General features: G+C 40.7%; 1 pseudogene; it reads right to left on the bottom strand.

Moving 5' to 3' along the window:
* Positions 1 to 7,319: 7,319 nt before the first annotated feature.
* LOC102995110 (thioredoxin domain-containing protein 17-like) overlaps positions 7,320 to 19,582 on the bottom strand; it is a 40,397-nt pseudogene continuing 28,134 nt past the window's right edge.

Genomic DNA, 19,582 nt, shown 5'->3' with positions numbered 1-19,582 from the left:
ATATATATATATATATATATATATATATATATACACACATACATATATATGTGTATATATATATACACATATATATGTATATATATATATTACAATATTACTCAGCCATAAAATAAAATGAAATAATGCCATTTGCAGCAACATGGATGGAACTAGAGATTGTCATATTAAGTGAAGTAAGTCATACACAGAAACACAAACATTATATGTTATCACTTATATGTGGAATCTAAAAAAAATGACACAAAGGAACTTATTTACAAAACAGAAATTGACTCAAAGACATACAAAACAAGCTTATGGTGACCAGAGGGGATAGTGGGGGCGGGGGATAAATTAGGAGTTTGGGATTAACATATACACACTACTATATATAAAATAGATAAAAAGGACCTACTGTATAGCTCAGGGAACTATATTCAGTATCTTTTTTTGTGTGTGTGTGGTACGCGGGCCTCTCACCGCTGTGGCTTCTCGCGTTGCGGAGCACAGGCTCCGGACGCACAGGCCCAGCGGCCATAGCTCACGGGCCCAGCCGCTCCGCGGCATGTGGGATCCTCCCGGACCGGGGCACGAGCCCGTGTCGCCTACATCGGCAGGCGGACTCTCAACCACTGCGCCACCAGGGAAGCCCTATATTCAGTATCTTGCCATAATCTATAATGGAAAAGAATCTGAAAAAAGAATATATATATATATAATATATATGTATAACAATCACTTCGCTGTACGCCTGAAACTAACACAAAGTAAATTAACTATACTTCAATTAAAAAATGTTTAAGCACTTCCCTGGTGGTGCAGTGGTTGAGAGTCCACCTGCCGATGCAGGAGAACCGGGTTCGCGCCCCGGTCTGGGATGATCCCACATGCCGCGGAGCGGCTGGGCCCGTGGGCCGTGGCCGCTGGGCCTGCGCGTCCGGAGCCTGTGCTCCGCAACGGGAGAGGCCACAGCAGCGAGAGGCCCGCGTACCACAAAAACAAAAAACAAAAAAAATGGTTAAAAAGATCACTGAACACAGATTACCATAAAATATAATAATATTGAAAAAGTTTGAAATGAAAATGAAATAAAATGAAAAATAAAATGAAAAATAAAATGAAAAATGAAAAAATAAAGAAAATGGAACCATTAGCACAATACTTCTTCCACCTGGAGAAGTCTCAAATATTCCTTTAAAAAAAAGTACATAGAGTATATTTGACTCAACCATCTCCTGAGGAAGAGGAGGAACACAGTCCACAGGAGGGGCCGTCCTTGGAGGGGGCGTGCAGCAGCAGGGTTACTGTTAGAAGTATCTCTGAGAGGCTAAAAAATCATCCCTGCTGGGCCCACTGCGTCTCTCAAGTCCCTTCAGGATTGAGTTTTGCCTAATTTGTCACTTCCTCTCTTTTCCTTTCCCTTCCCTGAAAATGACAGACAAGTGGTATAAAAGGGATAAAACCTGTCACATCAAGAGGGAAAAAGCCCCCCTGGGCCATTCCAATGATCATTTATCAATTACCAGGTGAGTGATTATGGTTGAAAATGTTTTGATTTTCGCTTTTAGTGTCCCCTGGGGTTTTTTGGTCCCTTGTTTCCCTGAGAGAGACAAGTTTTTTAAAAACAGTGGTGTTGGGAAAGATGGCTGGATTTGCTCTGATATCCTGTGATAGCGTGTTCCTATGAACTTTTCTTGTTTCATTAGAGTTCGAAAAGGTATCAAATGAGGTTTTCAGTTAAAAATTAAGCAAAAAATAACTTTTTGGAGGCTTCCCTGGTGGCACAGTGGTTGAGAGTCCGCCTGCCGATGCAGGGTACACGGGTTCGTGCCCCGGTCCGGGAGGATCCCACATGCCGCGGAGCGGCTGGGCCCGTGAGCCATGGCCGCTGAGCCTGCGCGTCCGGAGCTTGGGCTCCGCAACGGGAGAGGCCACAACAGTGCGAGGTCCGCATACCGAAAGCAAAACAAAAAAAACAAAAAAAAACAAAAAATAACTTTTTGGTACTTAATTTTGGGTTTATGCTGAATTTTTGTCTTTCTTTTAAAGATGATTCCACTTCTCATCCTCCACATCTTAACCTTATCAACTTAAGGAAAAACAACCCAGTAGCACTGCATTTTGCCTTCTGGATTTTTGGGGTTACTGATTACAGGATTCAGCACTTCATGAGGAATCAATGTTTCCCTATCATTGTCACCAACTAGCTTTGTTTGAGGGATGAAATTACACTTAATATAAACAGAGTTCTAAGGAAGAGAGGGTTCATAATTCCTACAGAATCAATGACCATCTCAAAAGATTTTTAATGTTTGGCATGGTATTGAACTTTTAAAGTATAGACCTGTACATTTTTTATTAGCTATGCCAGCCATACATATATACTTGTAAAACCCAAAGACATTCAGTATGAACCTAATAAAAGAAAAAAACATGGCATTCCACTTTGTCTTTATTGTGTTCCTGGGTACAAGTATTTGATGATAAAATTCTGAGGTTATGCCTAAAGAGAACAATATAATGTTTTCATAAATAAGAGACTATTGAAAATGAAATAAGTAGAAAGTAAGTATTTTTAAATGGTAATGCTAATATTTCAAAATAAAAGATAGCTCAAACCAGCAAGAGATTATAAGTATAGATTTATTTCTGTTTTAAGAATAAGAATAGGCTTATTCTTCTGATAGATAGAAATAATCACTAAAAAAAAGCTTCAGAGAAATAATTATATTAGTCCTATGCCAGTAAGGTGAAGTGAAATACTAAAATAGTTCTCAATTTGAGTCAACCCACCCTATCTTTCACATCCAAAAATAAAAACAAAAGCAAAAATAAGCACACAAACACACACAAATACCCAAATTAAGACCTCAAATATTCCAGATGACAGACAGGAAAATAAATGGCCTTCAAAATAAAATTAAATGCTTTATTTTCTGTAAAAGCATTCTTGTGAAGACCAGAAAAAAAAGCTAGTGCCTAAATTCAACAAACATTCAAATATTTTGTGTTGCTTCTAGATCATATTCATACACATTTTCATTTGCTTTAAATTTTGCAATTTATTTTTGCAATAAATTTGCAATAAATTCAGGTGAAAAAATGTGGAGTTGGCATGAAAGCATGATGGGACACTTTTTTATACATTTTTTTCTCTTGGTAATTGTCTGAAAATTCACTTCTGCAATTTATGTTGAAAACCTATTAGCATAATATGGACTGCTATTGCCCTCCTGTATCGATACATTTTCTCTTTGCTATCCAACCCTGCTTCCCAAACTCTCTCACATTCTTCTGAACAAAAAGAGGTAGGACTAAACATGAGAGGATCATTTTGTCTCTTATAACATTGACCTGAATGAATATTCTGAATAAACGATCAGTAAATTGGAAATCCAGTTGGGATGGTCATGATTCTCACCTTAGGGACATCTTCTGAAACACTCATTACCTGCACTTTATGGACTTTATGGTCCTGTTGGTCTCTGCCCTTCATTCAGTAATTTCAGTAACTCACATAATGAAGATGCAAACCTCTCTCTTCTCAACTTGCTAATTCCCAGGCCTTAAAAGTCTGCCATACTGACATTAATAAGTCCTAGCTTTGTATGCAGTTTGATCTTGCTCTGGCTTCAAGCTGCGAGGAGTGTTAAACAGCGTGGAGGCACCAGCTCTTGTTTCTCTGGAAGCCCAGGGCACAGCACAGGGCAAGCCTCCTGGCAGGTACCCTGCTTTTTCCCTTTTCCCATCTCCCACAAAAAAATCAGAGAAATTCGAAACAAGATGATGCCCTCTTTGGGAACAACATTGGTCTGTTCCTACAAATTCCCTTCTTTTCCTTTCTCCAGACATTGGCATCCTCTGTGTTTATTAGGCTCCTGTGCTAGGTCCCTCCCGATTTATTTACAATCCATTAAGAAGGCAAACATTTGGAAGCAAATCCACTGTAAGTATTGGAAAGATTCATGGTTCTAATCAAGATATATTGACTTAGACTTCACAAACTCAAGGCATGCCTTTTGGCATTTCTTTTTTTTTTCCCCTGAGGACTCTGTCTAGACTACACACACACAGTCAAGAAAATGGGTCTGTGTTCAAGCAGGAAACATCAAAATAAAAGAAGAATGGGGTCTCTGAAGAAAGGCCATAAGAGCATCCTCTTCCCCAACTTCACTGATTTTTGAATAGCTTTAGGGCCCTGGGACTGAAAAAACATTTCTTTTTTTCTGATTACAAAGGCAATACATGCTCATGAAGAGAATTTTGAAAGTACAGGGAGAAAAATCAAGGGAAGAAAAGGGAATACAATCTCACCACTAGAGAAAACAACTCTTGAAATATAGCTATATTTCCCACATATAATATGGTAATTTTAAAAGTATAATCACTCTATAGATTTAATTTTATGTCCAGTTTATTTTTTTTTCCTCTTAGCATTTTATAATGAGCATTATCACTGCATACTCAGCAAACACATGTAAGCCATGCCATAGTTGTACTAGCATTCATTTAGCCATGCTAGGAACTTTAAAACATTGGCTTTTCTCCCAGGGAAAGAATTTCTTACATATGAACAGTCCTCTAAAGGCCTTTCAGATGCATTACCCAATATAGATTCTCAACAGATCAGGAAAGGTACCATATTGTCTTCTCCATCTCACAGACGAGAAACTGACTCCTGGAAGATTTGTGTGACCAGCCTAAGACAAAAGGGATCGGAACCAGTGCTCAAGAGTATCTATTCCTCCACTGCAAGTGGTGCTAGAAGCAATCAGAGGAAACAGAAGCTAAGCACACCTAAAGGCAGAAAGTGAACCAAGGACCATCCCCAATCTCTCTCATGCTTCCTGCTTCTGTTAATGGTGCCTCCTAGGATCCAAACTTGGGTATCATCTTTAAGGCATCCTTCTCCCTTATCCCAATATCAATACTAAACTGCCGGGAAAAGTAGCTCTTTGCTGGCCACAGAAAAATTATAAATTCCGTGGCCTGAAGCCAAGGCTGTCTGGAACATGGACGCTGCCTCTCTCCCGCATCTACCCCCTAAACACACAATGCAAGTTTTTCTCTAAGTAGGGACAGTGATCCCTTTGCAAAAAACCCATTTGTAATGATGATTAAAAGACAGGTTTCTGGAGGCGGACCCTGGAATCTTCAGCTTTAAATAGTTGAGGATTCACAAGGATGGGAACCTCAGCTACACTCCAGGCAAACTGAACTGTTCTCTTTCTAAGTACACTGCCCACATTTCCCCGCTTCCGTGCATTTTTCAGATTGTTACTTCGATACGGAAAACTCCTCCCTTCGCTTTGTATATGTTCAGAACCTGCTCGCGGGTCCGGCTGAAATGGCAGCTCTATCCATTGTACTTCCCCAGCGGCCTTTTCCATCTCTGGGCATTCACGCACTTACTCCTTATTAAAGGAATCAGCCCTGCTCGCCACGTCTTACTCTCCTACTGTACTTCAGAAACTGCATTTGTCAGAGTAACTCTGTCACATATGCTTTAACTTAGTTATGAAACTTAGGGCAAACTTTTTTATCTGGAGGAATTATGGAGCCTCTATTTATGCTCAAGTCTTAGTTTTCTCACAGTTGGTCATTGTCTTGGGGTACATAGACTGTTGCCAAATTTACTAGCTACCCAAAGGTAGATTTTTCATGAGGAAGTAGTGGCTTGTATACTTCTCAGGACTTCCTCATGGGTATTTTAAGAAACTAAAAGATACAGGACTACCAAGGTAATCCCAAGATTGTGCCCCTTCTGGCCGACAAACTGGGAGGTGTTGTGTAGAGCAGGTGCACCAAGACTGCACTAGAATTTCCAGGTCAGCTCTCGTGGGCAGCAGGGGAAGTGGTAAGTGATATCCAAAGGAGACAGCATGGCTTAGAGCAGGGATCACAGTCCAAATTTCTGTAGAAGCCAGGCAGATAATGCAGATGAAGGAAGATGGTTCAGGTGAAGGCGCTACATAGCTCCAATCACTCAGTCTTAGCGTTATACTCAGACTGGGGCAGAGCAGAGACGTGGTGACCTGGAGAATGCATGCCCTGTGCAAAGACTCAAAGCTATTCCAGCTGACTGGTACCACGTGGGAAGGCAGGCCCGGTGTTGCCAAATAGTCAACATTTTCAAGAAAAACCATACACAGATTTTTATGGGACATCCTCTCACTTTTTAAAACGCAGATAACTAATTCACATTTAAAATACTGGGTAAGCCTGTAGGCCAAATACATCTAGCGGTAATTATCTCCTCCTGTACAATTTTAATTGTGACATAAACCAGGACTCCACTACTCTCTCTTCCCCTGAATCCTAAATCCATGTTTAAGAGTCAGCACGCTCTGTCTAGAAAGTATGAGTGGAAGGTAGAAATGATTTCAATAGAGTTCCCAGTCCGGTCAGAAAAGAGAAAGACAATTCTGGAAGGCCCTAGAATTGTACATTCTAGACACTCTGAATTGTAGATGCTGTCAGTGGTCTCTGAGTCCTCGCCCAGAGTCCCCGAGGGGGAGAGACAGGATGTGGCAGAGGCGACGCGGACCTTGCTTTGGCAGAGCGCACCCCTCAGCAGGTGTGAGTGACTGAGGAACCGCGTGCTGCCGATACCAGAAGTCCAAGCCCAGGAAACCAGTTCACACCAGGCCAGGGACGACCTTCTGAGGCCGCCCTGACACCTTCCAGCTTCAAGCTGCCACCTGAGGACCGTGACTGTATTTTGTAGCTTTGATGATAAAATGACAGTTAACAAATGGAGCGCTGTTAGTATTTCATTTTATAATTTGATTGACGTACTTATCAATATTGTTCATCACTGTAAGTGATGTGCATTTACTAGTATATTGGTTATATTTGTGGGAGGAAGTGTTTTGTGGGCCTTTGTAAGCCCCAGGAATCTCAATAAACGAGAGAGAAGGAATTGGTTTCAGTTTGTTTGATGTCTGCAATTAGAGGTCCTTGTAGGAGTTCCCGTTCTCCTAAGGGTTTATCACCTCCGTGCTCCTGTGGGCACATATGGAGAGAGCTGTAATTTGCTCAAGGTCAGTCAAATCTGAGTGCGATGTATACAGTGAGTGCAGTTAAATTTGTGTGTGGTGTCCTTTCCTAAGGGCGACCCTTCGTCCACGACACTTGACTCTTCAGGATGCAGTTCACTGAAGTTCAGGGGTCCCTTCAATGGCAATTTTTTTGGAAGGTCCCCAAGTATTTTAATAGCACTTTCTGTTGTTTAGACATATCATTATTCATTAGTAACATGAATTCAAAGCATGTGTGCAGTTTCTTTTGTACTTGAGCAAATCAAGAAATCAAGACACAACTGCCGTCATCAAATCTTAATCTTCAGAGAAAAACAGCTCCGTAAGGTTGGCCTGAAGATGCTCAGATTCTACCAGTCATTGAGGCGTTCCGTATTTAAATAGTGTGGGCCCTGCAGTTACTTTCACTTTTTTTCTGAAGTTATTTTGTGGATCTTTCCAGAAAGGTTTTTCTCCTACTTCTCAGTAGATGAACACACTTCCTTCCCTAAAGCAGTGGGGGCACCAGCTTTTCCCTCCGGCAGTGGGTAAACCAGGCGAACGTGGTCTTGACATTGTGTTGCTCCACAGCCCGGCTTTCCTCCTGGAATCAGGACACGCTCACCTCCCGTCTTTCAGATCAGGAGTCCAGGGCAGGGCAGGCTCTCCTGGAAGCCTGGAGGGAATTACAGGAGCCAAGAAAGCCTGAGCCTCCTCATTCCTACACCACATGCTGGAGACATGGCATTTAGCTAATTGAGCTGAGGAGCCAACCACATCTCTAATCCTCCCTAGAATGCAGAAGGAGGTCATTTCTTGCCTCACCTCATAAACTAGGAACCAAGAAACAGGGAGAGGAGAGACAGGACAATGCCTGGTCGTTGCCGTGACCTGCCTTGCATTTTAAGCACTTGAATCATCCCCATACTGGCCCAACAATTAAGGATCTACTTTCTTCGCTGCTGTCTAGATGACTAAAGATCTTTTTTTTTTTTTTTTTCCAATAAGATAATAAACAGATTTAAAGTAGATGCTGTTTTCTCTAATTTCCCTATTTCTCCAGCGCTGTTCTGTTTGTATATTTAGAATGTCAGATGTATTTGGAGGGCAAGAAGTAAGAATAGTGGTTACCTCTGGGGAGGGGATGGGTATTGACTGAGAAGGGGAACAAGGGAACCTTTCTAGGAAATGTGTATCTTGAACTATATTTTACATGGGCATATATATAGGTAAAATTCATTGAGCCATACACTTAAGATTTATGTTTCCTTTTTAACAAAGTATAGTTGATTTATACTATCATATTAGTTTCATTTGCACAACATAATGATTCAATTTTTTTTTTTTTTTTTTTGCGGTACGCAGGCTTCTCACTGTTGCGGCCTCTCCCTCTGCAGAACACAGGCTCCGGACGCGCAGGCGCAGCGGCCATGGCTCACGGGCCCAGCCGCTCCGCGGCATGGGGGATGCTCCCGGACCGGGGCACGAACCCGTGTCCCCTGCATCGGCAGGCGGACTCTCAACCACTGCGCCATCAGGGAAGCCCAAAGATCTTATTTTTAATAAAATGAAAAATTTAATAAAAATCTTTAATGAAATAAAATCTTTAATTTTTAATAAAATGAAACAAAGGAAAAAATGTGTTTAATAAAATAAAATTTATTTGAAATTTTATTTGTAATCACATCAGGACATTTTAAGAACCAATTTTGCATTTCTTGGTTCTGTTCTCTGCAGAGCATCCAGTGAGACAACAGCACGGACTGGCTGAGCAGAGATAACAGGACTTGGAATGTCAGTGTAGCAGAGATAAACATGGTCTGCTGGTTTTCTTCTATTCTGTGAGTCACTTCTCTCCTTTTGACTTCAATCCCTTGCCCTGATTTAGTACTTCAACCATTTTAACCAGGATTACAACAACTCTCTCTAGATTTGTCTTCAGAGCAGGAAACTGTGGAATGGCCACAATACCATTCAAGTTTAGGAGGCTTAGGAGCGTGTGCAACCCTCCTACAAGAGTGACATCCATCAACCCAGAGTCAAGAGGAAAGGAGCCTAGGGTCCCTGGGCAGAGGGGAGGAGAGTCCGGATCCTTTATGGGACATGTGAGACCAGGAGACCCCACCTTGTTCCTGCTCCACGATGGTAACCCCTCCAACAGCCAAGGAGAAACTTGATGAGAATCTGGTGTTTCAGCCGTGTTCCTGGTTGGAAATGATCCAGAGACACAACTGTTCTGACACTTTGAGTCAAATCGTCGATGGTACCTCTCTAGTACCATGCTTCAAAGCTCTGCTCAAGAAGCTACATTTCCTCCGTGAATGCCTGCCCTCTAATGTTGCCATTTTCTGACCTTTCCTACTCCATTTCTGCTTTGCCAAAGAGCCCCCAGTTCACACTGCTTCAGCCTTTCCTTTACTCAGCACTTTTATTACCAGGGTTCAATGTAAACATTTTACGAATTGCTTCATTGTCTCTCATGGATATCAGACAATGAACAGAGGTTCTCTCTCTTTCTTTCTTTTTTTCCTCCTTCTGTGTTGAATAAATAGTGGACATCCAAGAAGCGTGAGTTGTTAGATTCATTCATGCTCAACCCATTAATTTAGGGGGAATTGTACAGAAAGAATCTGGTCTTTGCCACTCATTGACTCATTCTCATGTGCCTATCCAAAAATACTGGAAAGTTTTTCCGTAAGTGAGGATATAGTCATCAGAGAGAGCATTTACTTAAAGATTCTTTGTGATTGTGCTTTGTTGATTATAGTTTGCTTAGAAATGTTTACTAGTCTTCAGTGGTGTGTGTGTGATTGCTTCTCACACTACTCTCAAAGAGTTTCTTATCAGTGTAAAGTCTTAGAATTGCTTATATTCTCTTTGAGGGGTAGACCGATACATACATCCTTTTTCTTTCATTTAAGTTTAAATCTTGTTTGCAGCAAACTGAATAGAAAAATGCTGTCACTCTTGAAATAACAGAAACAGCTTTCCATGGCTTTGACTTCCTTCCACAGGATGGCTAGGACATCCCAACAGAGGAACACTGTCATGACCTTTAATGTTTCTCTTTAATAGGGTGGGAGGAATTTCAGAGAATGATATGCCAAGCAACTCCTGCTGAGAACTCTAAACTCATGAGTTTTGCAGTCTTTCAAGCTAGGTGACTCTATTTCGTTGAACACAAAATAATCTTATACTTATTTATAGCAAAAAAATGTCCTTTGTAAGAAATGTGACCGGGGACTTAATCTAGAGTCTATAGCCGAGAGAAGCAAACTTTAATGTGCGTTTCGTGGTCCAACTGTCTCCCCCACTACTTCGAAATGTTTGCAGTCACATAGGGTTAAGATAATGGTCATCAGGCCATTCCATTCTTCACAGTTCTGGTCAGAGATAAATGAGAATACGCTTCCCTGCTGTGCAAACATCCTTTTTATTAATACTGGGTGAACAAGAATGTAAGCCCATTTGGCTGCAGAGAGAACTAACAGAATTGGAAACGCAGAACATTAAAGCTCGGAGTCTAACATCAGGCTTTCAGAGGCCAGGTAAATAAAAAGAAAACAATTCCAGAATAAGCAGCAGAGCTGAAATGAAAATGATCAGCATATTAAAACTGAAGTGTGACACCAATGTGTTCCACGGGCGTGCCCAAGTGGCCAGGGCATGGTTTGCTCACAGAGGAAACAGTTACATTGTCTCCGAAGTGAGGACTGCTCTCATTGTCCCTCAGGTACGATATTTAATTTGAGTTCATGCTCTTCATCTGAGTGCATAACACTTATTGTTTATGCAAACGTTTGGCAATGAACCTCCCCCGCAGTGTCTAGTGATACATATTATATTCTCACATATTGTAATTTAGCTCTTAGATTATTGTTTTATTTTATATGTACATATGGCATGTCTTCCTAGTTAGAGCCTAAATGATTTGAGGTCAAGGACTGTGCCATATTCATTTCCATAGGACCTATCCCAATTCCTTGCACGTAGTGGACATCAGGACCACCGCATTGCAAACTCCAAGGGCATTATTCACATTATGTTGGTGATGCTCCCTGGTGTTATGCAATCCAGGGGGTAGACACACAGTGGGTACTTTTGGATTGATGCAACCCGGGGAAGTCTGGTGCAATGAAAAGAAATTCTTCTGTATTGTTTCCGTGATCTGGGGAAAAGGAAAGTCCCTGAACCTTAGTTAAACACAGTGCTGCTGCTTTGAATAAGTGCTCTTTGGATTCTAAAATATAGAGAAAAATCATACTAGTGTCTGTTTCTGGGTGCAAAGTAGTCTCCACATTTGCATTCTTATACTAACTAAAGTCACGAATGAGGATCTCTACCAACTACTCAGACAAAAAAACAGAAGCCTTAAGAGGGTTGCTCAAAGTTAGGAAAGTTGTCCTTTTCATGAAGGAAAGTATACATAGCCAGCTTCTACATTCCTGGGTCAGCTTCCCTGCCCTAACGATCTGCTTGGGTCTAGTGAGAATTCGACTTAATACAGACTCAATGGAGTAAATACTGCATCTGGGCAGAGAAGAAAACAGAGAGGTTTCTGAATAAGAGGATTCGCACATTCTTCCATCCAGCTGTTCTCTGGAGTTTCCGAAGTTTTATTTCTTCTGTAGAAAATGAGATGCATTCCTCTAAGGTTCCAAAAAAATGTACAGCTTCTATTAGATAATATTAAGAATGTTCTCTGAACAGACAGCACATGTTAAAACTGCAAATGCCCACCTGTAACGATGGATTTCAGTGATCAAATCAATAATGGCCGATGGCTTTCTAGGAATAAAGCGATACGTTCAAAGCCGACTTTATAATTAGGGGAATGTGCTGTAATGAAGGGTCCACATCCAGAAAGGTGAGAGAGAAAAGGGACTATTTGGTGGAGAACGATCCTGACTCTTGATTTTGCAAAGTGCTAATAATGTTGGCTCAGTTTGACTTCTCAAGGCTGAACAGAGACCAATAATTTAGTACTGCTGATTGGCTCTGAGGAGAGGTTTCTGAAAAGAAATGAATACGTAGAAGTAAATGAAAACCTCAAACAAAACTTGATATTCACAGGTCAGCTGTCTGGACTTGAAACAAAATCCTACCTGATCATTCTCTTTGTGCATTTGTCTTTGTTTCCTTTGTTCCTTTTCCCCTTTCTGCTTTCTCTCTCATCTCTTTTTCCCCTTTATGTAATATGCTTCTGTTAGAATAATATTTTCATCTTCAAACGCAGCATTTTCAAGAAAATGTGGAATTTTTAAAATACAATAAGCTGATTTGCAATCAGTGAATGCACACCAGTACAGGACGGCTTTGAACGGCGCTCACATCCCACTGATGTGAATGGATACGTGCAGGAGACCGGGTCTTTGTAGACTCTGGCAGGACAAGGATAAGTAACAAAATAAAGAAAGACTCTCCATGAACAGTGTGATCTGCAAAGATGAGACAGAGACCCTGGGATCTGAGTGACTATGAAATATCCCTAATGAACTCTCTCGCTCCGTTTCCTCTGAGCTCCCTTCCAGAGCACAGAAGACTACAAAGCAAGCCATCATGCTTGAAAGTGAGGCTACTAGGAAGAAGAAAGACAAAAGTCTGAGGCTGAAGGGAGGTTCTGAATTAGTGATAAGCTGCCACATCCCACATGCAGCGGCTTTCTTCCATTCCTAGGGAAAGTGTTTTATTAAACACACCATACTCCTTTGCAGTGTCCTTCATTAACTTTCTTTTTCCCTAATATGGTTACTGGAAACAAGCAGCTGAGTTTTCTGTTTTCCTACATGCTATGTAAATAGCTACTACCGGCAGGTGAGACAAACAGCAGGGTCACATTTGAAGAGTCGTATTATATTTATATTGAATCTGGCAAAAAAACACTCGCTGGCCACATTCGGAAGCTGTGGAAGCTACTTACTAAAGATGTGAGCTGGAGGGAGCCTGGGGCCGGAACATATTAGGTGTGAATGTGGTTTTATCTGTTTATCTTCCCATTACTCATCCTTGTACCTCTCTCTCCCTCTCTCTTCCAAATTTATTTGGTTTCCTCTCTAGAAGGTTCTTCCACAAAGATACCATAATTAATTGATTGGATCAGTTCAGGATGAAAATGATTAAATCGACTATTTAGATTCATGTAACAAAAATTTAAAATAAAAATAAACCACCACTGCCATCCCCAGTACCAGCACAGCAACAATCAAACTAGGAATTTCACTGTTTTTCCATCTTTTGGTAGTTGTGTCCAAGGTACTTGGGAAGAGGCTTTTTCAAATGTACATTTTCAGCTTCAGGAGTGATTGATTTGGACCAGCTTTTGTGCAGCAGCACATTCATTCAGCCAGGCAGTAGCACACAAAGAGCCCCTCTCTGGACAGAGATCAGCCCCAGGACTGGGACCGGGGGGTGGGGGGTGAATTACTCACTGCAGAGAACACACAGTCACCAGTGTTCCTGCCTTCTAGAAATCAAGTGTCTGTTAGTGGAGAACTACAAAAATCACAAGCACAATACACTTTACTTTTACAGCACATGTGTGCACACGCACACACACACACACACAGTAATTTAGAAAATGAATTGTTCTTGATAACTGAATATCCTGTCTAAGGAAAAGTTTGCCAATTCTCAATGAATTAAACACTTTAGAGCCTCAATATCTAATTCTACAAAGCTACTGAAAACAGTTTTGTCTCTCTCTTTGGTGACTCTAAGGCCTGTGATAGCTTTGCAGCATTTACTAGCTGTGGGATCTGCGGTGTCTCCTCATCTGTGAAATGGGAATAATCACAGTATTTGCCTCATCTGTGCACTGTAAGCATTAAGCAGGATGACATACATAGCACAGCACCTGGCACAACATAAACAGCCAAAATATGTTAGTTGTTGTTAATATACTCTTGTAAGTCTTTCGTGAATAAAGAATCTGATGGTCAGGAGTAAAATAACATTAACTTTTTTCTTTGCTTTCAAAACCTTTTGATTTTGGAATCATTTAAGATTTACCAAGAATTTGCCAAGATATTACAGTGTCTCTGGACATACTTTACACAGTGTCCCCCATGCTACCATCTTACATAATTGCAGGATATTTGTCAAAACCAGGAAGTCAACACTGATACATTACTATTAACAAAACCCCAGCCTTTACAGAGATGATTCCGGTTTTACCATGAACGCCCTTCTTTTCTTCCAAGATCGCACCCCGGACACCCCCGCACATTTCATTGTCATGTCTGTCTCCTCTGGTCTGGGAGTTTCTCAGTCCTTCCTTATTTTTCATGACTTTGACAGTTTGGATAATACTGGTCTTTTGAAAACCATTCATTTTGTAGAATGCCCCTTAAATTGGCTTTCTCTCGTGGTTTTTCCCATGATTAGACCAGGGTCATGGGTTTGAGGAAGAATTCCACAGTGGAAAGGTGCTTGTAGAGAATGGACTTGAGGACATGGGGAGGGGAAGGGTAAGCTGGGACGAAGTGAGAGAGTGGCATGAACATATATACACTACCAAATGTAAAATAGGTAGCTAGTGGGAAGCAGCCGCACAGCACAGGGAGATCAGCTGGATGCTCTGTGACCACCTAGGGGGGTGGGATAGGGGGGTGGGATAGGGAGGGAGGGAGGGAGACGCACGAGGGAGGAGATATGGGGATATGTGTATATGTATAGCTGATTCACTTTGTTATACAGCAGAAACTAACACACCATTGTAAAGCAATTATACTCCAATAAAGTTGTTTAAAAAAAAAGTTACTATTGTTCCCTTTTATTTATTTATTTATTTTATTGTTCCCTTTTAATTACTGTCTTCTTGGGAAGCGAGTAAGTCCAGCCCAAATTTAAGGGGAGGAGAGTTAAGCTCCACCCTCCTGGAGCTTTTGTTTCATTTTGTTTTGTTGAAATAATCTTTGAAATTCTTTTCTAATGAAGATTTGTCCCTTTTTCGCCATTTATGTATTTATGTATTCAATAATTTATTTATATCAGCATGGATATATATACATTATATTTTATATATACATTTTATACTTTGGGTTATAATCTAATACTACATTATTCTGGCACTCAAATTCCTCCAGTTTGGAAAATAGAGTTAACCCATACAACAATTGCAACGAGCCCTAAGGATATCTTTTATAGCATGACTTCAATAATTGTAATTGAAGCTGAGTGGAAAGAAATTTTGAGCAAAATTCCATAAAAGAAACTGCTTGTAAGTATGCATTCAGAAGGCTGCACAAATAGGAAGAGATCGGTGGTGGAGCAGAATTTCATGGTGATGGTTAGAAACATTAATGAAGGTAATAAAAAGTATGATACTTTAAGCACGGGAGAGCTGATTCTGCTTGGCTGCATCTAATCACTTTGGAAAAAGGCTTTGTGTCAACTGATAACAAGTTTGTGTTTTAGTCTATATTGCTTTGGAGATGACATCTGTCTAAGTAGATCAGAAATAATTCTGAATCACAAACAGTACATAATGTAAATTTTGATTTTACTATCATTCATTGTAATGTAGTGAGAATCAACATTTTATTCACTGGGACAATGGAGACACTAAATTAAGAGTTACAGTCCAACATGTGAATTATTAAGCATAGTGAGCTAATCAACTGTGGAAAATAGGTCTTGTAAACAATATCAATGCCTTGTTTTTTATGAGAGAGAAAAAGAAATATAGACAGTTGTATGTTTATCGGCAGTAAAAATTACATTAAATGTTACCAGAGGGAGATAAAAGTTACTAAAATCAGCTTAATTTCCATGCAAACTATAATGTAACATTAAGTTTCACATGTACTGCATATACAAAATTTTAGAATTAATCCATATAGAATATGTACCTCCCTTCCCCTTTATTTTGCATGTCCCTTGTTATTTTTGAAAACTTCAATGCAGCCATGTTCTGAATACCACCAGGAGTTTTCTTAAAATGTTAATGTTCATAAAAATGACTCAATAAAAGAGGCATTTAAGAACAATGTGTGCATCAAAAAAACCCCAAAAAGCAACAACAAAAAAACCAATGTGTGCACTATTTCTCTGTTATTTTAGGGCACCAAGAACGTTCTTGCCTCAATGATGTTTACCCATGTTATGCCTTTACCAGGAAAGCTCCCCCGCCCACCCCCTATCTATCTTTCTCTCTCTCATTGCCTGGCTCCTATTCATTCAGGACTCATCCCTTACTTTCTCATAAAGTGTTTCCTAAGCTCTCTCTTGTATAGTTCACTCCTCTTACTTTACTTTCTCATAAAGTGTTTCCTAGGCTCACTCTTGTATAGTTCACTCCTCTTACTTTCTCTTAAAACACTCCGTTCTTGATCTTGGTGGCATTTCTCACAATTTTGCAAACTTGTGTAACACTAGCCTCTCCTATTAGACCTTAATCTCTTTTGGGCAAGCATCTTGTCTAATATTCACCACTGTACACAAAACGCTGTTGGCAAAGAAAAGTATTTTCCTCTACCCTTCTAGGTTCTTCTGGATGGCCTACTAATTAAACTGACATGAGATAGATTAACAGGATGAAAAAAAACAAAAAACAAATTTAATTACATACATATGGGGAGTCTGTATCAACATGGGAGGTTCCAAAGACAGTCAGGCAAAGTGAGGTATACATGTCATTTTGGGCTAAGGAGAAGGGTACAGGGGTCTGGGACTTCAAAGGGAAGGAAGGCAATTCACAGCAAGATGAAAAAAGAGCAAATTTTTGGTAAACAAATATTTGTTGGGCCATGTAGAAAGAATGGGACATAGAGAGGAATTTTAGCAAACAGACTTTGCTAGGTTCCTCCCTGTCTACCACCTCAAGTTCATATTATACTACAGATATTTCTGGTGATAGTTCTCTTTCCTGGATTAGCCCCCTATCTAAATTCTTTTAGGTAGTTAAGAGAGAGGTAAAAAGAAAAACTTCCTGAGTCTTTCGTTTCTTCCTCACATACGAAAGAGTCACGTTTTGGTGCGGTAAATTTTGCTTCCCTACAACACCTAACATAGGGCCTGACCTCATATATTTATGATAAATATATGTGTAAATAAGATAGCACTAAACAAAGAATGCTTTTTTTTTTTTTTTTTTTTTGCGGTACACCGGCCCCTCACCGTTGCGGCCTCTCCCGTTGCGGCGCACAGGCTCCGGCTTCCCTACAACACCTAACATAGGGCCTGACCTCATATATTTATGATAAATATATGTGTAAATAAGATAGCACTAAACAAAGAATGCTTTTTTTTTTTTTTTTTTTTTGCGGTACACCGGCCTCTCACCGTTGCGGCCTCTCCCGTTGCGGAGCACAGGCTCCGGACGCGCCGGCCCAGCGGCCATGGCTCACGGGCCCAGCCACTCCGCGGCACGCGGGACCCTCCCGGACCGGGGCACGAACCCGCGTCCCCCGCATCGGCAGGCGGACCCCCAACCACTGCGCCACCAGGGAAGCCCCCAAAGAATGCTTTTTGATGCTTAAAATAAATAGTCTTTTCCCTGTTTGAGATTTTAGAACAGAACCGAAATACTTTGTTGGAGCAAACACTGACAAACTTTAAATTGTTTATACTCGTAGAACTACTTATAATGTGTAACTTTTACATGGTGTTTTATAGATTATAAGTCATTTTCTATAGGCAAGTCCAACATGCCCCAAGTTTCTTGAAAAAGTTTCTTCATTTCTCAAAAGAGGAAACTGAATGAGATTGCAAGAGGTTAAATGAATTAGCAGAACAGTAAAATTACTTGGGAGAGCAGTGAGGAACTGAGCACTGCCTTCTGATTTAAGTTTCAAGGGGCAGCTGGCACCTGGCTGATGTGACTCGATGATGATCAGGCATCAAGCTGTCACCCCATAGCATGTAGGCCTAGAGTTTATTTTTTTCTAGTCTGTGTCTTTAGTTTTATGCCTAAAGTCAGAGACACATTCCGTAAGTTCATGCTGACAGTCACTTGAAGCAAAAATTTTCCTAAGTTAGATGTGATCACACCTCCTTCATTGGTCTCGGAGTACGTCATAATTGTTGCCATTAGAAATTAGTTTACTATATCATAGCCATATGTTTGCATGTATAATGGGTTTCACAAACTTATCCGTATAAGAAATAAATAGCATTTTTTTCCTTTGCTTTAAATTTACCAAAGCCCCTTCTCACCCAGCCAGTGTAAAGTTGTATCTCACTCCTCAGTGGAAAATGCTCCTTGCCCATTACTGTGTGGAGGTTCCAGCATCTGGCGTCTCTCAGAAGATATCAGACAGGTTCTCTGAACACTGATTACTCTGGCCCTGCTTAAGGCCCCAGTCCAAAGGACTGCAGCAGGTAGAAGGGCTCTGTTACTCTTATGCTGTGGGGAAGCTGGGAGCCTTATGTGGCTGCAGCACTGAACTGTTTGCTCTGAGATTCCCCCATCTCCCTGGCGTGCTGCCAAGGAGGGGGCAAGATCAGATCGCCACTTCTCCTTGGAGCCTCCGACCCCAAGCACACACTTCCTCCCAGCTGTAGGAGACCTTCTTCTTCCTTTCTAGTGTTTTCTCAGAGGAACACCCTCTCCCAATTTTCCCCCTGGGACACATACAACATCTCTTTGACGGGTTTAGGCATTTATAAAAGGCAAGAAGAAACACTGACATCTGCTTCTTCTGTGTCCTGCCCTAGAAAAGTCCCCAAAGCAATGAAGTAATAAGGAATTAGTAAGCCGTATGAGATAGAGGAAGAACAAAATATCAGGAGAACAAACATGCTATTTTTAACATGACATCCTACTACAGATTTCTTTTCCCGACTACAGTGTGAGCATCTTGACAGTAGTAAATGTATCTTTTGAATTTTGATATTACTATGCAGTCTCTGATAGAGTAGGTCCTTACATGTAGTGGAAGGAAAGAAAAATGGAAAGAACAGAGGAAGGAAAGGGAGGAAAGAAGGGAAAGAGAGAGGAAGGGAAGAAAGGAAAAAAGGCAGAAAAGAAGGGAAGAGGAATATAAATATTGTATCAATGCAACAAACGTGCATTGGACAAAGAAAGTATTCCAAGCATGTTGCTAAATACTACTGGTCACATAGAAGTGCATCAGAAACCCAGGAGCTCAAAAATGAGAAGACAAAAAACAAACAACCCAATCCAAAAATGGGCAGAAGACCTAGATAGACATTTCTTCAGAGAAGTTATACAGATTGCCAACAAAAACATGAAAGAATGCTCAACATCACTAATCATTAGAGAAATGCAAATCAGAACTACAATGAGGTATCACCTCACACCAGTCAGAATGGCCATCATCAAAAAATCTACAAACAATAGATTCTGGAGAGCGTGTGGAGAAAAGGGAACCCTCTTGCACTGTTCGTGGGAATGTAAATTGATGCAGCCACTATGGAGAACAGAATGGAGGTTTCTTAATAAACTGAAAATAGAACTACCATATGACCCAGCAATCCCATTACTGGGCATATAACCTGAGAAAACCACAATTCAAAAAGAGTCATGTACCACAATGTTCACTGCAGCACTATTTACAATAGCCAGGACATGGAAGCAACCTAAGTGTCCATTGACAGATGAATGGATAAAGAAGATGTGG

Source organism: Physeter macrocephalus, chromosome 2 (assembly GCF_002837175.3).
Source record: "Physeter macrocephalus isolate SW-GA chromosome 2, ASM283717v5, whole genome shotgun sequence".
Taxonomy (NCBI): domain Eukaryota; kingdom Metazoa; phylum Chordata; class Mammalia; order Artiodactyla; family Physeteridae; genus Physeter; species Physeter macrocephalus.
This window is presented reverse-complemented; position numbering and strand designations above follow the sequence as displayed.